The sequence below is a fragment of the Neovison vison genome, chromosome 3, assembly GCF_020171115.1.
Source record: "Neovison vison isolate M4711 chromosome 3, ASM_NN_V1, whole genome shotgun sequence".
In the NCBI taxonomy this organism is placed as follows: domain Eukaryota; kingdom Metazoa; phylum Chordata; class Mammalia; order Carnivora; family Mustelidae; genus Neogale; species Neogale vison.
This window is the reverse complement of record NC_058093.1, coordinates 154,258,455-154,270,535: the sequence shown is the minus strand read 5'-3', so window position 1 is coordinate 154,270,535 and position 12,081 is coordinate 154,258,455. Positions and strand designations below refer to the sequence as shown.

The 12,081-nt window shown below is 39.8% G+C and overlaps 1 non-coding gene across 1 annotated transcript; it reads right to left on the bottom strand.

Annotated features, from left to right (window-relative positions):
• Positions 1-1,580: 1,580 nt before the first annotated feature.
• Positions 1,581-1,684, bottom strand: LOC122903825. The gene has a single exon (XR_006384044.1). It is a non-coding gene; the product is annotated as a U6 spliceosomal RNA (small nuclear RNA).
• Between the last annotated feature and the right edge of the window lie 10,397 nt (positions 1,685-12,081).

The window sequence follows — 12,081 nt, the reverse complement described above, 5'->3', positions numbered from 1 at the left end:
TTGTCCACTTTTACCAGTTTTATTCAACCTAATACTAGAATTCCTAGACATAGCAATCAGAAAAGAAAAAGAAATACAAAGCACATGAATTCATAAAGAAGTAAAATTTTCATTCATGATACTATATGGAAAACTTTGAAGACTCCACCAAAAAATACTAGAACTGACAAATGAATTTAATAAGGTCACAGAATACAAAATCAATATACAGAGGGGCAACTGGGTGGCTCAGTTGGTTAAGCGTCTGACTGGCTCAGGTTCTGATCTTAGGGTACTTGGACTGAGCCCTCTGCTGGGCTCCCTGCTCAGCTGGGAATCTGTTTCTCCCTCTTCTTCTTCCCCACTTCATGTTCTTTCACTCTCTAAAATAAATAAAATCTTTAAAAAAATCAACGTACAAAAAAAAAAAAAAAAAGAAAACAATCCCATTTACAATTGAGTAAAAAATACTAAAATACCTAGGGATGAACTTAACCAAAAAGGTGAAAGATTCATACTCTATAAAACACTGATGAAAGAAATTGAAGATGACACAAAGAATTGGAAAGTTATTCCATGCTCATGTGTTGGAAGAAAAAATGTGGGTAAAATATCCATCTTCTCAAAGTAATCTACACATTTAATGAAATCCCTGTCAAAATACCAGTAACATTTTTACAGAACTAGAGAAAGCAGTCCTAAAATTTGTATGGAACAGTGAAAGACCCCAAATAGCCAAAACAGTCTTGAAAAAGAAAAACAAAATGGGAGGTATCACAATTCCAGATCTCAAGGTACACCTCAAAACTGTAGTGGTCAAAACAGTATGGTATTGGCACAAAAATAGACCCAGAGATCAATGGAACAAAATAGCCCCCAGAAAAATCCATGATTATACAGTCAATTAATCTTCAACAAAGGAGGCAAAAATATCCAATGGGAAGAAGTATTTTCAAATGGTGTTGGGAAGACTGGACAGCAAAAGAATGAAACTGGACCACTTGCTTAAACACAGAAATTTAAAATAGATTAAGAACTTGAATGTGAGACCTGAAACCATAAAAATCCTATAAGAGAGTCCAGCAAGTAATTTCCCTGACACTGGCCATAACAATTTCTTTCTAGGTAGGTCTTCTGAGGCCAGGGAAATGAAATTAAAAATAAATGATTAGGACTACATCAGAATAAAAATATTCTGCACCACAAAGGAAACAGGAAAGCTAAAAAGCAATCTACAGAATAGGAGAAGATATTTGCAAATGACATGTCTGATAAAGGGTTAATATCTAATATATATAAAGAACTTAACATCCAAAAAACAACCCAATTTAAAAATGGGCAGAAGACATGAACAGCCATTTCTCCAAAGAAGATATCCAGATGGTCAACAGACTATGTTAAAAGATGCTTAACCTTACTCATCATCAGGGAAATGCAAATCAAAAGCACAATGAGATATCATCTCACACCTGTCAGAATGGCTGCAGGCACCCAAGAAGCTTTCATAGCTACTGATATTTCCAGCCACACCTCTAGAGATTTTTATTTCACTGATCTTGGATATGATCTGGGCATCAGTATTCTTTAAAGCTTCTCAGATGATTCCGCTGTGCAACCACTGAACTCTATGTTCATCCTTGCGCAGGGGCCTTGCTAATCCTCTCTGTATCATTCCAATTATAGTATATGTGCCCAAAGCGAGCACCACTGAGCTCCACTCAAGGTAGTGCTCTGATTCCTGTTTGCAGATAGGTTTGGGTGGATGTGAAGATCTTTTTTCTTAACTTTGCTGAGAATCCATGATTTCATATTTATTCAACATGCTACCGTGGAATATGGCATTTAGGTTATGGAAAAACCTGGTTATCCTAGATCATGTTCAGGTTGTTACTTCTGGGTCACAGTATTCAAACTTACCTAAATTATTTTAAGAATGCTACACAGGGACCTTAAACTACTCTGGAAAACATTTGCAGCCTAATAGAAATCATGATTTAACTCACAACCTTCTCATAAAAAATCAAAATGTGATTGGAGCATATTAAATAACTCTATTTTTAGAGCAACTGAAGTAATGTCCCAAGACCATATTGAAGAGTCGAGTCTGCTGCTGCTTGTTTGAATGGAATTCAGTTAGAGGATTTGGGTTTGTGCACTTGAGGCTTTAAGATTCAATGATCAATCTATCACAAAACTAATTTATATCCTACGTTGGTGTAAGAAAGGCACTCTTCTCTGCTTTGGAGGATAGTAAACTGAAGAAAATAAAATCCCTCTCTTTCAGTAATTTATAATCTTCCTTGACGATAAAACTTAAACATGGAACATAAGGCAGTCAACACCAAGCACCAGCTGGGAATTCAGAATAGCAAGGCCGATCTGTGTGCAAGTGGTAATTAGAGATGGCATAGATGGGACAGAGCTGCTGTTGGCAGCACGGGCCACCTTTGTAAGAACACCTGGAGTGTGCATTGAGAATGCTGATTCCTAGGCTTACTGTCTCTCTGGGCAAGAGCCTGGGAATCTGCCTTTTAAATGGAGTTTTCAAACCTTTACTATGTACTCAAGTCTTGAGTACTGTTGATGTAGTAAAGGCAAAGTAAGCTAGGCCTTATAAGATCAGTTGGGGTTAGAGAATAGTAAAGACTAGTTCACATGTATTGAAAGCTAGATACTTTTTTTAAAATTTATTTTTTTAAATTTAAATTTGAATTCAAAAATTTTTATTTTTAAAGATTGTATTTATTTGAGAGAGAGGAAAAGCATGAGTGGGAGGCGCCGAGAGAATCTTAAGCAGATTTTGTGCTGAGCGCGGAGCCTGATGAGGGGCTCGATCTCATGACCTGGAGATCAGAACCTGAGCTGAAACCATGTCAGATGCTTAATTATTGTGCCACCCAGGCACCCCCTAGACACATTTTCAATTGGTTTAAGTGTATTACCTCCTTTAAACTGCCCCCGAACAAACAAAAACTGAGTCAAGTTTTGTTATTATCCCCATTTGACATATGAGGAAACTGAGGCATGGGGAGCTTGAGCATCTTTACATACAGTCCCAGGCACAAAAATATAGAGTTCAGCTGAACCTGGGTTACCACTGAGAGACGAAGGAAACAGTTTGAAGAGGTTGCAGTTCAAGGCCCTGATCCCAGGTGGAAGCTTCCCAGGAATACAGAAATTATTAGCAGGATTGCTGCAAAGGATCCTGAGTCCTAGGAATACTTAATAAGGCTGTCAGTTATCAAGAGGCCACTGTTCCCTGTCTGACCAGCTTTCATACATTTACAGTGGAATCAAGTGGGTGAACCCAGACTTTTGCACAAAACCAGAACAATTTAATTAGCCACCTTTCCCTCTCTTGTTTAAGGCTAGAATTGGGTGAATTTATGGTACAGAAAGTAAAGTTTTCTTCAGAGAGTAAGAAGTCAGTATTTTGGAGGTCCATTTAACTTGACCAAATATTCTTGTGGGCATTCTGGGCATCGTCCGGTGGGCAACAGTGAGGGGCTGGTGCAGGCAGAGCAGGAGCAAGGCAGTGTGGGGTGCCACTGAAGCTGGGGGCAGAAGTAGGACTAGGACTTTGACAGCTGGATGAGCCCTGCTTGCTTCCTGTGCTGTGTAGCAGCCTGTAGCACCAGCCACAAAAGCAATTTCTGAACAGGCAAATGCACTAGAGGTGAGACAGAACCAAATAGCCTTGATAGTCTAGCAAACACATTAAAACCTTTAATTCATTGGATTTTGGGGACCTTCTTTCTTCTTAAATATTACCACTGACCTCTCAAATAAACCTATCTCAACATCAAAGAAAAAAAGGTGTTAAGGAGTCCGTATGAAATATGTAGCACATCAAACAGGAATTCAATAGTTAATGTGACAGGTGGCATTGCTGCTTGCTTGAACTTGTCTGCTCCAGACCCATCAGCAGGTGCTCTCTGCAGCCCTATATTGTTTTAAAATGTAAGGCCATGGATGAGAGGACTGCCACTGAGAAGACAGTCTGTGACTACCATTTTGTGAGGAGGCACCAGGGTGGGTCAAGAGGCAGAGAGAGGCAGAGGGGAATGGGCAAGGACCTTCCTTCTGGTCTTCGAGGGAAGGAATGGGCAAGGCAAGGCAAACTGATTTAGGATTGAATAAGTATTTTCAGCAGGTCACAGGGCGTAGAGCATGTTCCTAATTGCCTGATACCTGGTCCTGGAGTGTTTAGGGCAGGGGAATATTGGTTCTACAGTGTAAGCTCCATGGGTGGGAAGGGTGGGCTTCTGGTCATTTAGTTTGCATATGAAAAATATATTCCTAGAGCAAGTGTTTACAGTAGGAGTTAGCTAGGCCTGGAGGAAGCAGTCTCCATAATAATCAGGGCTCCAGATGTCATAGCATCAGAAGGGAAAAGAAGATTAATACACACATGGTGGATGCTTTATTTTAGGACGAAATACCAACAGCACAAATATTTGTTGAGAATGACTGAACCTAATGAACATCGCAGTAGAAATTAGCTTTCTGCATGGATTTGAATCAAGTTAGAGGAAGGACAGTTGTGTCCTATGCACTGAGTTGAGTGACAAAGCATAGCAGACCATCCCCCCCATCCACATTTCTTTCTGTTTCTTCCCATGTAGTACAAAAGAGCTCCAGACGTCTAATTTCATCCTACTCTATGCTCCCAGTTGTCACTGCTTGAGTTTATTGATCACAAACATTTATTTTGAGTCCTAGAGCATTAATGCAGTATGGGTTTTTGTGCTCAAAATGCGTTTTACTAATTTTAAAGCCCAAATATCTCCCTCTAACCCTTTCCCTTCTCGGCTCTCTCTCACTCTCTCAAGTAAATAAATAAAATATTTAAAAAAAAAAAAAAGAAAAACAAAAAAACAAACAAACAAACAAAAACGGGCACCTGGGTGGCTCACTTGGTTAAGTTACTGCCTTTGGCTCAGGTCATGATCCTGGAGTCCAGGGATCGAGTATCGCATGGGGCTCTGTGCTCAGCGGGGAGTCTCCTTCTCCCTCTAACCCTCTCCCTTCTCATGCTCTCTCACTCTCTCTCTCAAGTAAATATTTAAAATCTTTATATATATATATATGTATATATATATATAAACTTATCACACAAAAAATGTAAGTGGCTCCCTTAGGTCCTTGATAACACTATTTGGGTTTTTTCATATATATATTATATTATAGTATTATAAGAGGTTTATAGTATTATATAGTATTATAAGTTTTTTCATATATATATTATATTATAGTATTATAAGAGGAAAATTAAATGCCTCGACTATTTTTAAATTTCCAAATCTTCTGTTGTCCCGGGGCATATCCTTTGTGAATATCAAGGGTCTACTGTTACCCAGTAACCTTAAGAATCATTTTCTAAAACAGACTGCAAATACTGTAATGTGGGATTCCTTTTTAGAAATCCTAATTTGAATTGTATTACAAAAGACTACTGTGTGTAGAAAATATTGACAAATAAAACAAATTCCAAAGAAAACTACTTCTGAAAAATAAGAAATGTATAGTTTCAGATATAAAATATTTTGAGAAAACTGAGTGACTCCATAGGTGCCTTCTATTTGTAACTTAGACATTTCATTTTGTAAGTTGCGAGTATATTTTTACTTCTAAAAATAGTTATTTTATGATAATGGCTAGTACCCCCATTATATTTTTACACCAAGATTTATTTAAGCAATCCTCTATTTTAGGGTGTTTCAGTTATTAAATATGTTGTTAATTTCCTTAGGTTAAATTATTAGAACTGGTAATGATGATTCAAAGAGCATTCATGTTTTCAGTTCTTTTAATACATAAGACAAAAATAACTCCCAGAGAAGTTGATAAAATTTATACTCTTCACAAGTATAGAAGTATCAGTTTGATAGCCAAGAGGTTATTCATTGTTTCATTTACATTTTTTTCATTACTTATACGCTCTACCATTTTTTCTTCATGTGCCTATTGTTAGTTTGTTAATACAAACTAATTATGCCTGTTTATTTCTTTGGCCTTCTGTCTTTTGGTGGGTCTATAATTTTTTTTTAACTTATTTCTTAGAACTCAGTGTTGACAGCACACTGACTGTAGCAAATTCATCTGATGTCCTGCATCACATATCCTTGACTTACCTCTGATTTCAGATTTCAGCCACAGCTGTGGACAGTAGTTCTCCACAAGGTCAGTTTCTCTGGCATGCACTTTATATCTTTTTACCTTCTATTTTAGGGAATTCTCCAAAGCCTCACAGTCTTCTTGGATGGGAGGGGTTAATCCTCACCCTGTCAGAGATAGGAAGCAGTGGGGCAACGCTCTAGGCTTCTTATTCTGGATGGTTAATTCTAGACAGCATGTTATGTGGTTTTCAGAGGTCCCAGTGGCTACCCTGTCCTTCAGCAATGACCTTGATTTTTGTTTCCTCTTCTATCCACTTTCACTTTTCTGGGCTCTCTCACTTCTATTCCCTGGTATCACTTCATACATAAACACTCAAGTCCTTGTCTCAAGCTCTGCATTTAAGGGATTTCAAGTGAAGACATTAACTCTCTTCATTTAGGCACTGGTATTTTAAATTTCTCTCCAGCTTGGGCCAGCAGAATTGTCTTTTATCTAAATTGACCTTTCACATCTGTTGATATTTTTCTCTAGGTCTCCAGCTGTTTTGTTCTGTGCCAAGCATATTGGTTTCCCCTTGGTGCTGTAACAAATTGCCACACATTTGGTGTTTTGAAACAACACAGATTTCTTTCATATAATTCTGGAGGTCAGAAATCTCAAATGGGTCTTCCTCGGTTTAAAAATACAAGTGTTGGCAGAGTTGTATTACTTTATGCAGGCTCTAGGGGAAAATCCATTCCCTGCCTTTTTCATTGTAGACAAGCCACCGTCATTCCTTGACTGACAGCCCCTGACTCCATGTTCAAAGCTAACAGCATAGCATTTTCAATCTTGAACTCTGACCCTTGTGTCTCCTTCTTTTAAGGACCCTTGTGATTACATCAACCATACCCACATAACCCAGAATAACTTCCTATGGCAAGACCCTTAATTGAATCAACTTCAAAAACCTGTTTTGTAATGTAAGAAGACATATTCAGAAGTCTTGGGGATCAGGATGTAGACATCTTTGGGGAGCCATTATTGTGTCCTATAGGGTATGCTGAAATTTTACCTTTTGGTATTGAATTCTAGATCACAATTAGAAATTTCTAATTCGTGAATCTATGGTTGCCAAAATTTATAATGGAGTCCTTTCAAGTGATATTCTTAGTGATCTTTTGGTCATTTCAACATGCTCAGCAAAGTGCCTATCACTGGGTCTGGAGACAGTATTCTCTGTATGTGGGACTCCACTCTACTGTCCAGTTCTGCCCAGGGCTGCATCATTTAGTTGTCTTTTATATTCTGTGTCAGTTTTTAAAATTCAGCCCCTTTGGAAGAAAAACTAACATCTTCATTAGGGTCCAAAGTGGAAAGGTATGCTTCTTGGGTAGAATAGTGGATACCATGAAATTTTGTGGAAAATTCCAACATCCTTTCTGGATGCTGCATCTAAGGATTTTTCAGCCTGAATATTTCATATCCACATCCAATGCACTTTAGTGATGGACTAATGTGGGTATCACTTGCTGACTCAGTTTCCTGAAGAAAGTTACAGTTACTCATATAATTAGGTACTGTTCTACCTTAGATGGTACAATATGCCTACTGTATGGAAGATTCAAGTCAGTAACAAATTTAGATGGCCTGGAGTCTTAAGCAAAGAACATCTATGGAGTGAGAGATGAGATGGAAGTCTAGCTCTTGTACCTACTGTTGTGTGTCCTTGGGTAATGTACGTAACCTCTCTGAATCCTACTTTTGTCTAGTAATTGGATATGTACAATAAACTATTTCCTGGGGAACAAGCAGTTGGGGAATGCATCAAAAGATATTTGATATATAGTCTAGCATCTGACATATTGTATGGACTCAGCAAATATTTGCCATTTAATAATAATTACTCAGCAATTCTTCCTTTTCCTTTCTGCATCATATTTTTTTTTCTTCTCCACTATGTCATTTATTTTTTAAAGAAGATTTTATTTAGGGTGCCCAGGTGGCTCAGTTGGTTAAACGTCTGCCTTTGGTCAGGTTGTGGTCCCAGGGTCCTGGAATCGAGTCCTGCATTGGGCTCCCTGCTTGGCAGGAAGCCTGCTTCTCCCTCTGCCCTTCATTCCACTCTCGTGCTCTCTCTCTCTCTGAAATAAAATCTTTTTTAAAGATTTTATTTATTTAAATAAATCAAAACTAAACCTTAAAAAAGATTTTATTTATTTCAGAGAAAGAGAGTATGTAAGCATGGGCAGGGGGAGGGGTGAAGGGAGAAGCAGACTCCCTGCTGAGCAGAAAGCCTGATGTGGGGATGAATCCCAGTACCCTGAGATCATGACTTGAGCCAAGGGAAGATGCTTAACAATCTGAGCCATCCAGGCATCCCTCCACTGTATCATGTAAAATAGCATGCAAAATCACATCATTTCTTCCATCTAAAAAATGCTCTCACTAAAGCCTCACCTTCCTCTTAAGATACAATCCATTTTTCTTCATTTTGCATTTTTTGTGACATTCTCTAAAGACTAGCCCATACACTGTTTCCAGTTGCTCTCCTCTGTCTCTGTTTCTCCCTTACTGAGGCATAATTTATATATCATTAATTGTCTCATTTTATCTGTACAGCTCTATGAATATACTGAATAAAAAGCTCATGAAATGATGCTTTAAGTGATATAGGGGACTCTTGCTGTCTGCTCAGATCAGGTATATTCCTTTTTAGCAGATCTGTGAGCCCACCTCCCAGCTTCACCTCCTAGGTTGCTGCTTAGCAGCTGGTACCTACGACCTTGAGAGAGTTGCCCTTGGGTGTTGGAAACACCTTGCTTCTATGAAGAACAGGAAACATCTGGGAATTAATGTCACCACCCCAATCCTGAAACCTGGACCAATGGCTGGCTGCTGTGGGAATACTAACACCCAGTTCCTTGATCTCACAGTGGGATAAACTCTGGCATGTGATTTATACTCTAGAGCTACCCAGGGGATCAGGTGGAAGCTGAGATGTGCTTGACTTCTTCCTCTTCCCTGATCCTTCCAGTCCTTTTCTGCTGTCTCCTGAGGACATTTGTTTAATAAATCACTTCCATTTAAACCCTTGGCTGTGGGTTGGCTTCTGGAAGAACCTGACCTCGACAGGTGGCCAAATGTCAGAACTTGTCACAGCCACAGGCAAGATTTATGTTACAGGCATGGAAGGGGCAGTCATTCATCACAGCAGTCCTGGAAGCAAAGTTAGAGTCTGAATCACGATGACATCCTGAAGTTAGGGAAATTCAGGGAGAGACGGGGAGACCGGGGTCTGTGGTGGATGGTGTGGACAGTTCCTCTGAACAGTCATTGATAGAGATGACCACTGGCTCTGCATATCATCCAGGTCCACTTCCTTCCTCTAGACTCATCATTTTGGTCTCCAGAGCCAGGCTCTGTCAGTGTGTGTTTAGGTCATTGATGTTAAGTGTGCTAGTCCTGACCTGTCCAGACACAACTTGAGTTTGTGTTTGGGTCTCTCTAAGAACCACGTTTCTAAGAACCAAGTTTTGGCAATGCAGAAGGGAGACCTTTAAGTTCTTAGATATTCCTTATTAAAGATCTTATCCCTCCCCCAAGGCCTATATACTCCCTGACTTTGGCCTTGGGAGTTACCTAGTTTCATGTAACTTAAAAATCATTTGTGAGGTCCACTGTTCAACCTTGTATTTCACGAGATTGTACACAGAATGGAAGAGGAAGAGCACTTCTGGGAGAAGCACACCCAGGTGGGGGGAGCTGGGCAAAGAATATATGCCCAAAGAGGAGGCTGGGCCCTGCTCATCCCCATGACTCATGAGGGTGGTCCTGACTATAACTCCATAGAGGTCAGATAGGGCTAAGGTAGGTATAGTAGGTTCTGTTAAACATGGTAGGCAAGCGCATGCCTTTGAAACATTGCCAATGAAATTGGATGGGTAGATACTTAAATGTTAAAATTCAGTTCTGTATAACACTTACTCATGAGGCAGAATGAATTCTGTTACGATTTTTGCCATTTTCTATCCGTTGAGCTGTCCCTCAAAGTATATAAATTCCCTTTAAGGGGGTTGTATTTTTGATTCCTACACTATTCTGCTTGCATTTCATAGTGACTCATTATGTCCTTATTATCCTGCCTATCCAAAAGTAGCATCTTGTATTCATAAATTATCAAACTTTAGAGGCAGGGCCATCTGTAGAATCTCTGACTGGCCAGTTAATAATAACTTGTAAGGATTTATCGGCACTATTTTCTTTTCTTTTCTTTTTTTTTTTTAAAGATTTTATTTATTTATTCAACAGAGAGAGATTACAAGTAGGCAGAGAGGCAGGCAGAGAGAGAGAGGAGGAAGCAGGCTCCCCGCCAAGCAGAGAGCCCGATATGGGACTCGATCCCAGGACCCTGAGATCATGACCTGAGCCGAAAGCAGCGGCTTAACCCACTGAGCCACCCAGGCGCCCCAGTCGGCACTATTTTCAAATTAATGACCAGTTCTTATTATCTTACTTTCCTATTTCCCCTTCCCCATTTTGGATAAAAACCCCTGAATTTGGATATTTGATAGGGAATGGTAAATTAGATACAGTTCTGTGGTATAGACAGGACCCTTCTCTTCAGGACGTTCTGTTTACAGTTCATAAGGCGGCCACATGGGTGTGTTAGTGTGTGTTGGTGGCATGGCACGTGGGGAACATGAGCAGGCTGGTACATGACACAGTGCTAGATTGAATCCTAGCCCCTGGTTTTAATTAAGAATCCAAACTGGCAACCACCAAGTATTGTCCTCCCTGATATTTTCCCTGCTGTGCCTTTGGATTACTGGGCAGTGGCAACGGTGGCCACCTGGAGACCATTCATTTTCTTCATTGTGGAGTCAGGGTCTTGGATGTCTCCTTGACAGACTAGGGTTTAGCAATCATGAGTGGCGGGTCCTCTGAGCTCCAAATCTCCTTTCTGTGTCACAACATCATTCTGGATCCTATAGAGTGTGTTGTGAATGGGGCAGACATTTCTGACAAAGTCAGAGCCAAGGGGAGGAAGAAGATGCGTCTGGGTGTTGCCGTTGTATAAGTAAGGAGCCCTGAAAGACCAGTGACCTTGTTAGAGGTACAAGATGTCAAAAGGCTCTTGGCAGCTTCCTTTTGATCCTCAGCAGTACCCTCTTCAAATGGCAGGGGTTACAGTGGTTCCCACTTGTCTGGTGTTTTCCCTTTCCATGGTTCGGTTATGATCCAGCTGTGGTCCAGAAGCAGATTATCCTCCTTCTGACTTAGAGTCAGAACATCAGTGGTAGCCTATCACTATGTCACAGTGACTATATCAATCACCTCACTTCCTCGCCTCATGTGGGCTTTTTATCATCTCAAAACATCACAAGAAGGGTGAACGTAACACCGTAAGATACTTAGACCCCTGTCACATAACTTGTATTAGAATACATTGTTCTAATTATTCTCTTTTATTATTGTTAATTCCTTGCTATGACTAATTTATAAATTAAACTTTAATATAAGTATGTATGCATAAGAACAAAATGCAGCATATATAGGGTTTTATGCTGTCCAAGTTCGAGGCATCCACTGGGGGTCTTGGAATGCATCCCCTATGAATAAGGAGGTCCTGCCAATTTGTTTATTGCACTGGTTGTTCGTTGTCTGTGAAAGGCACCCAGTTGTATCCACTCTCTCTTTTTTATGTTGATTTTATCCTTCTTTCTTAGCAGTCATCCCCCATGTTGTCTGAACTCTGACTGGTGTTAGGGAAGGAATATAGATGAGCGAGAGCTTAAATGGGACTCTGTTTTTGACCATCAGGGAAAAGTGAAGGAGGGGAGTCTCTGTTAATCTCTAACAGCCAGTGGGAAAATGCTCTTGGGAGCAGCAGGTTCTTCTTCATTTCCCCCAAAGGATTTCAGTGGACGGATGAATCCAGATGGATTCCAAAGGAATTCCAGGGAATTCCTATGTATCATATGTAAGACTAATTAATTAATT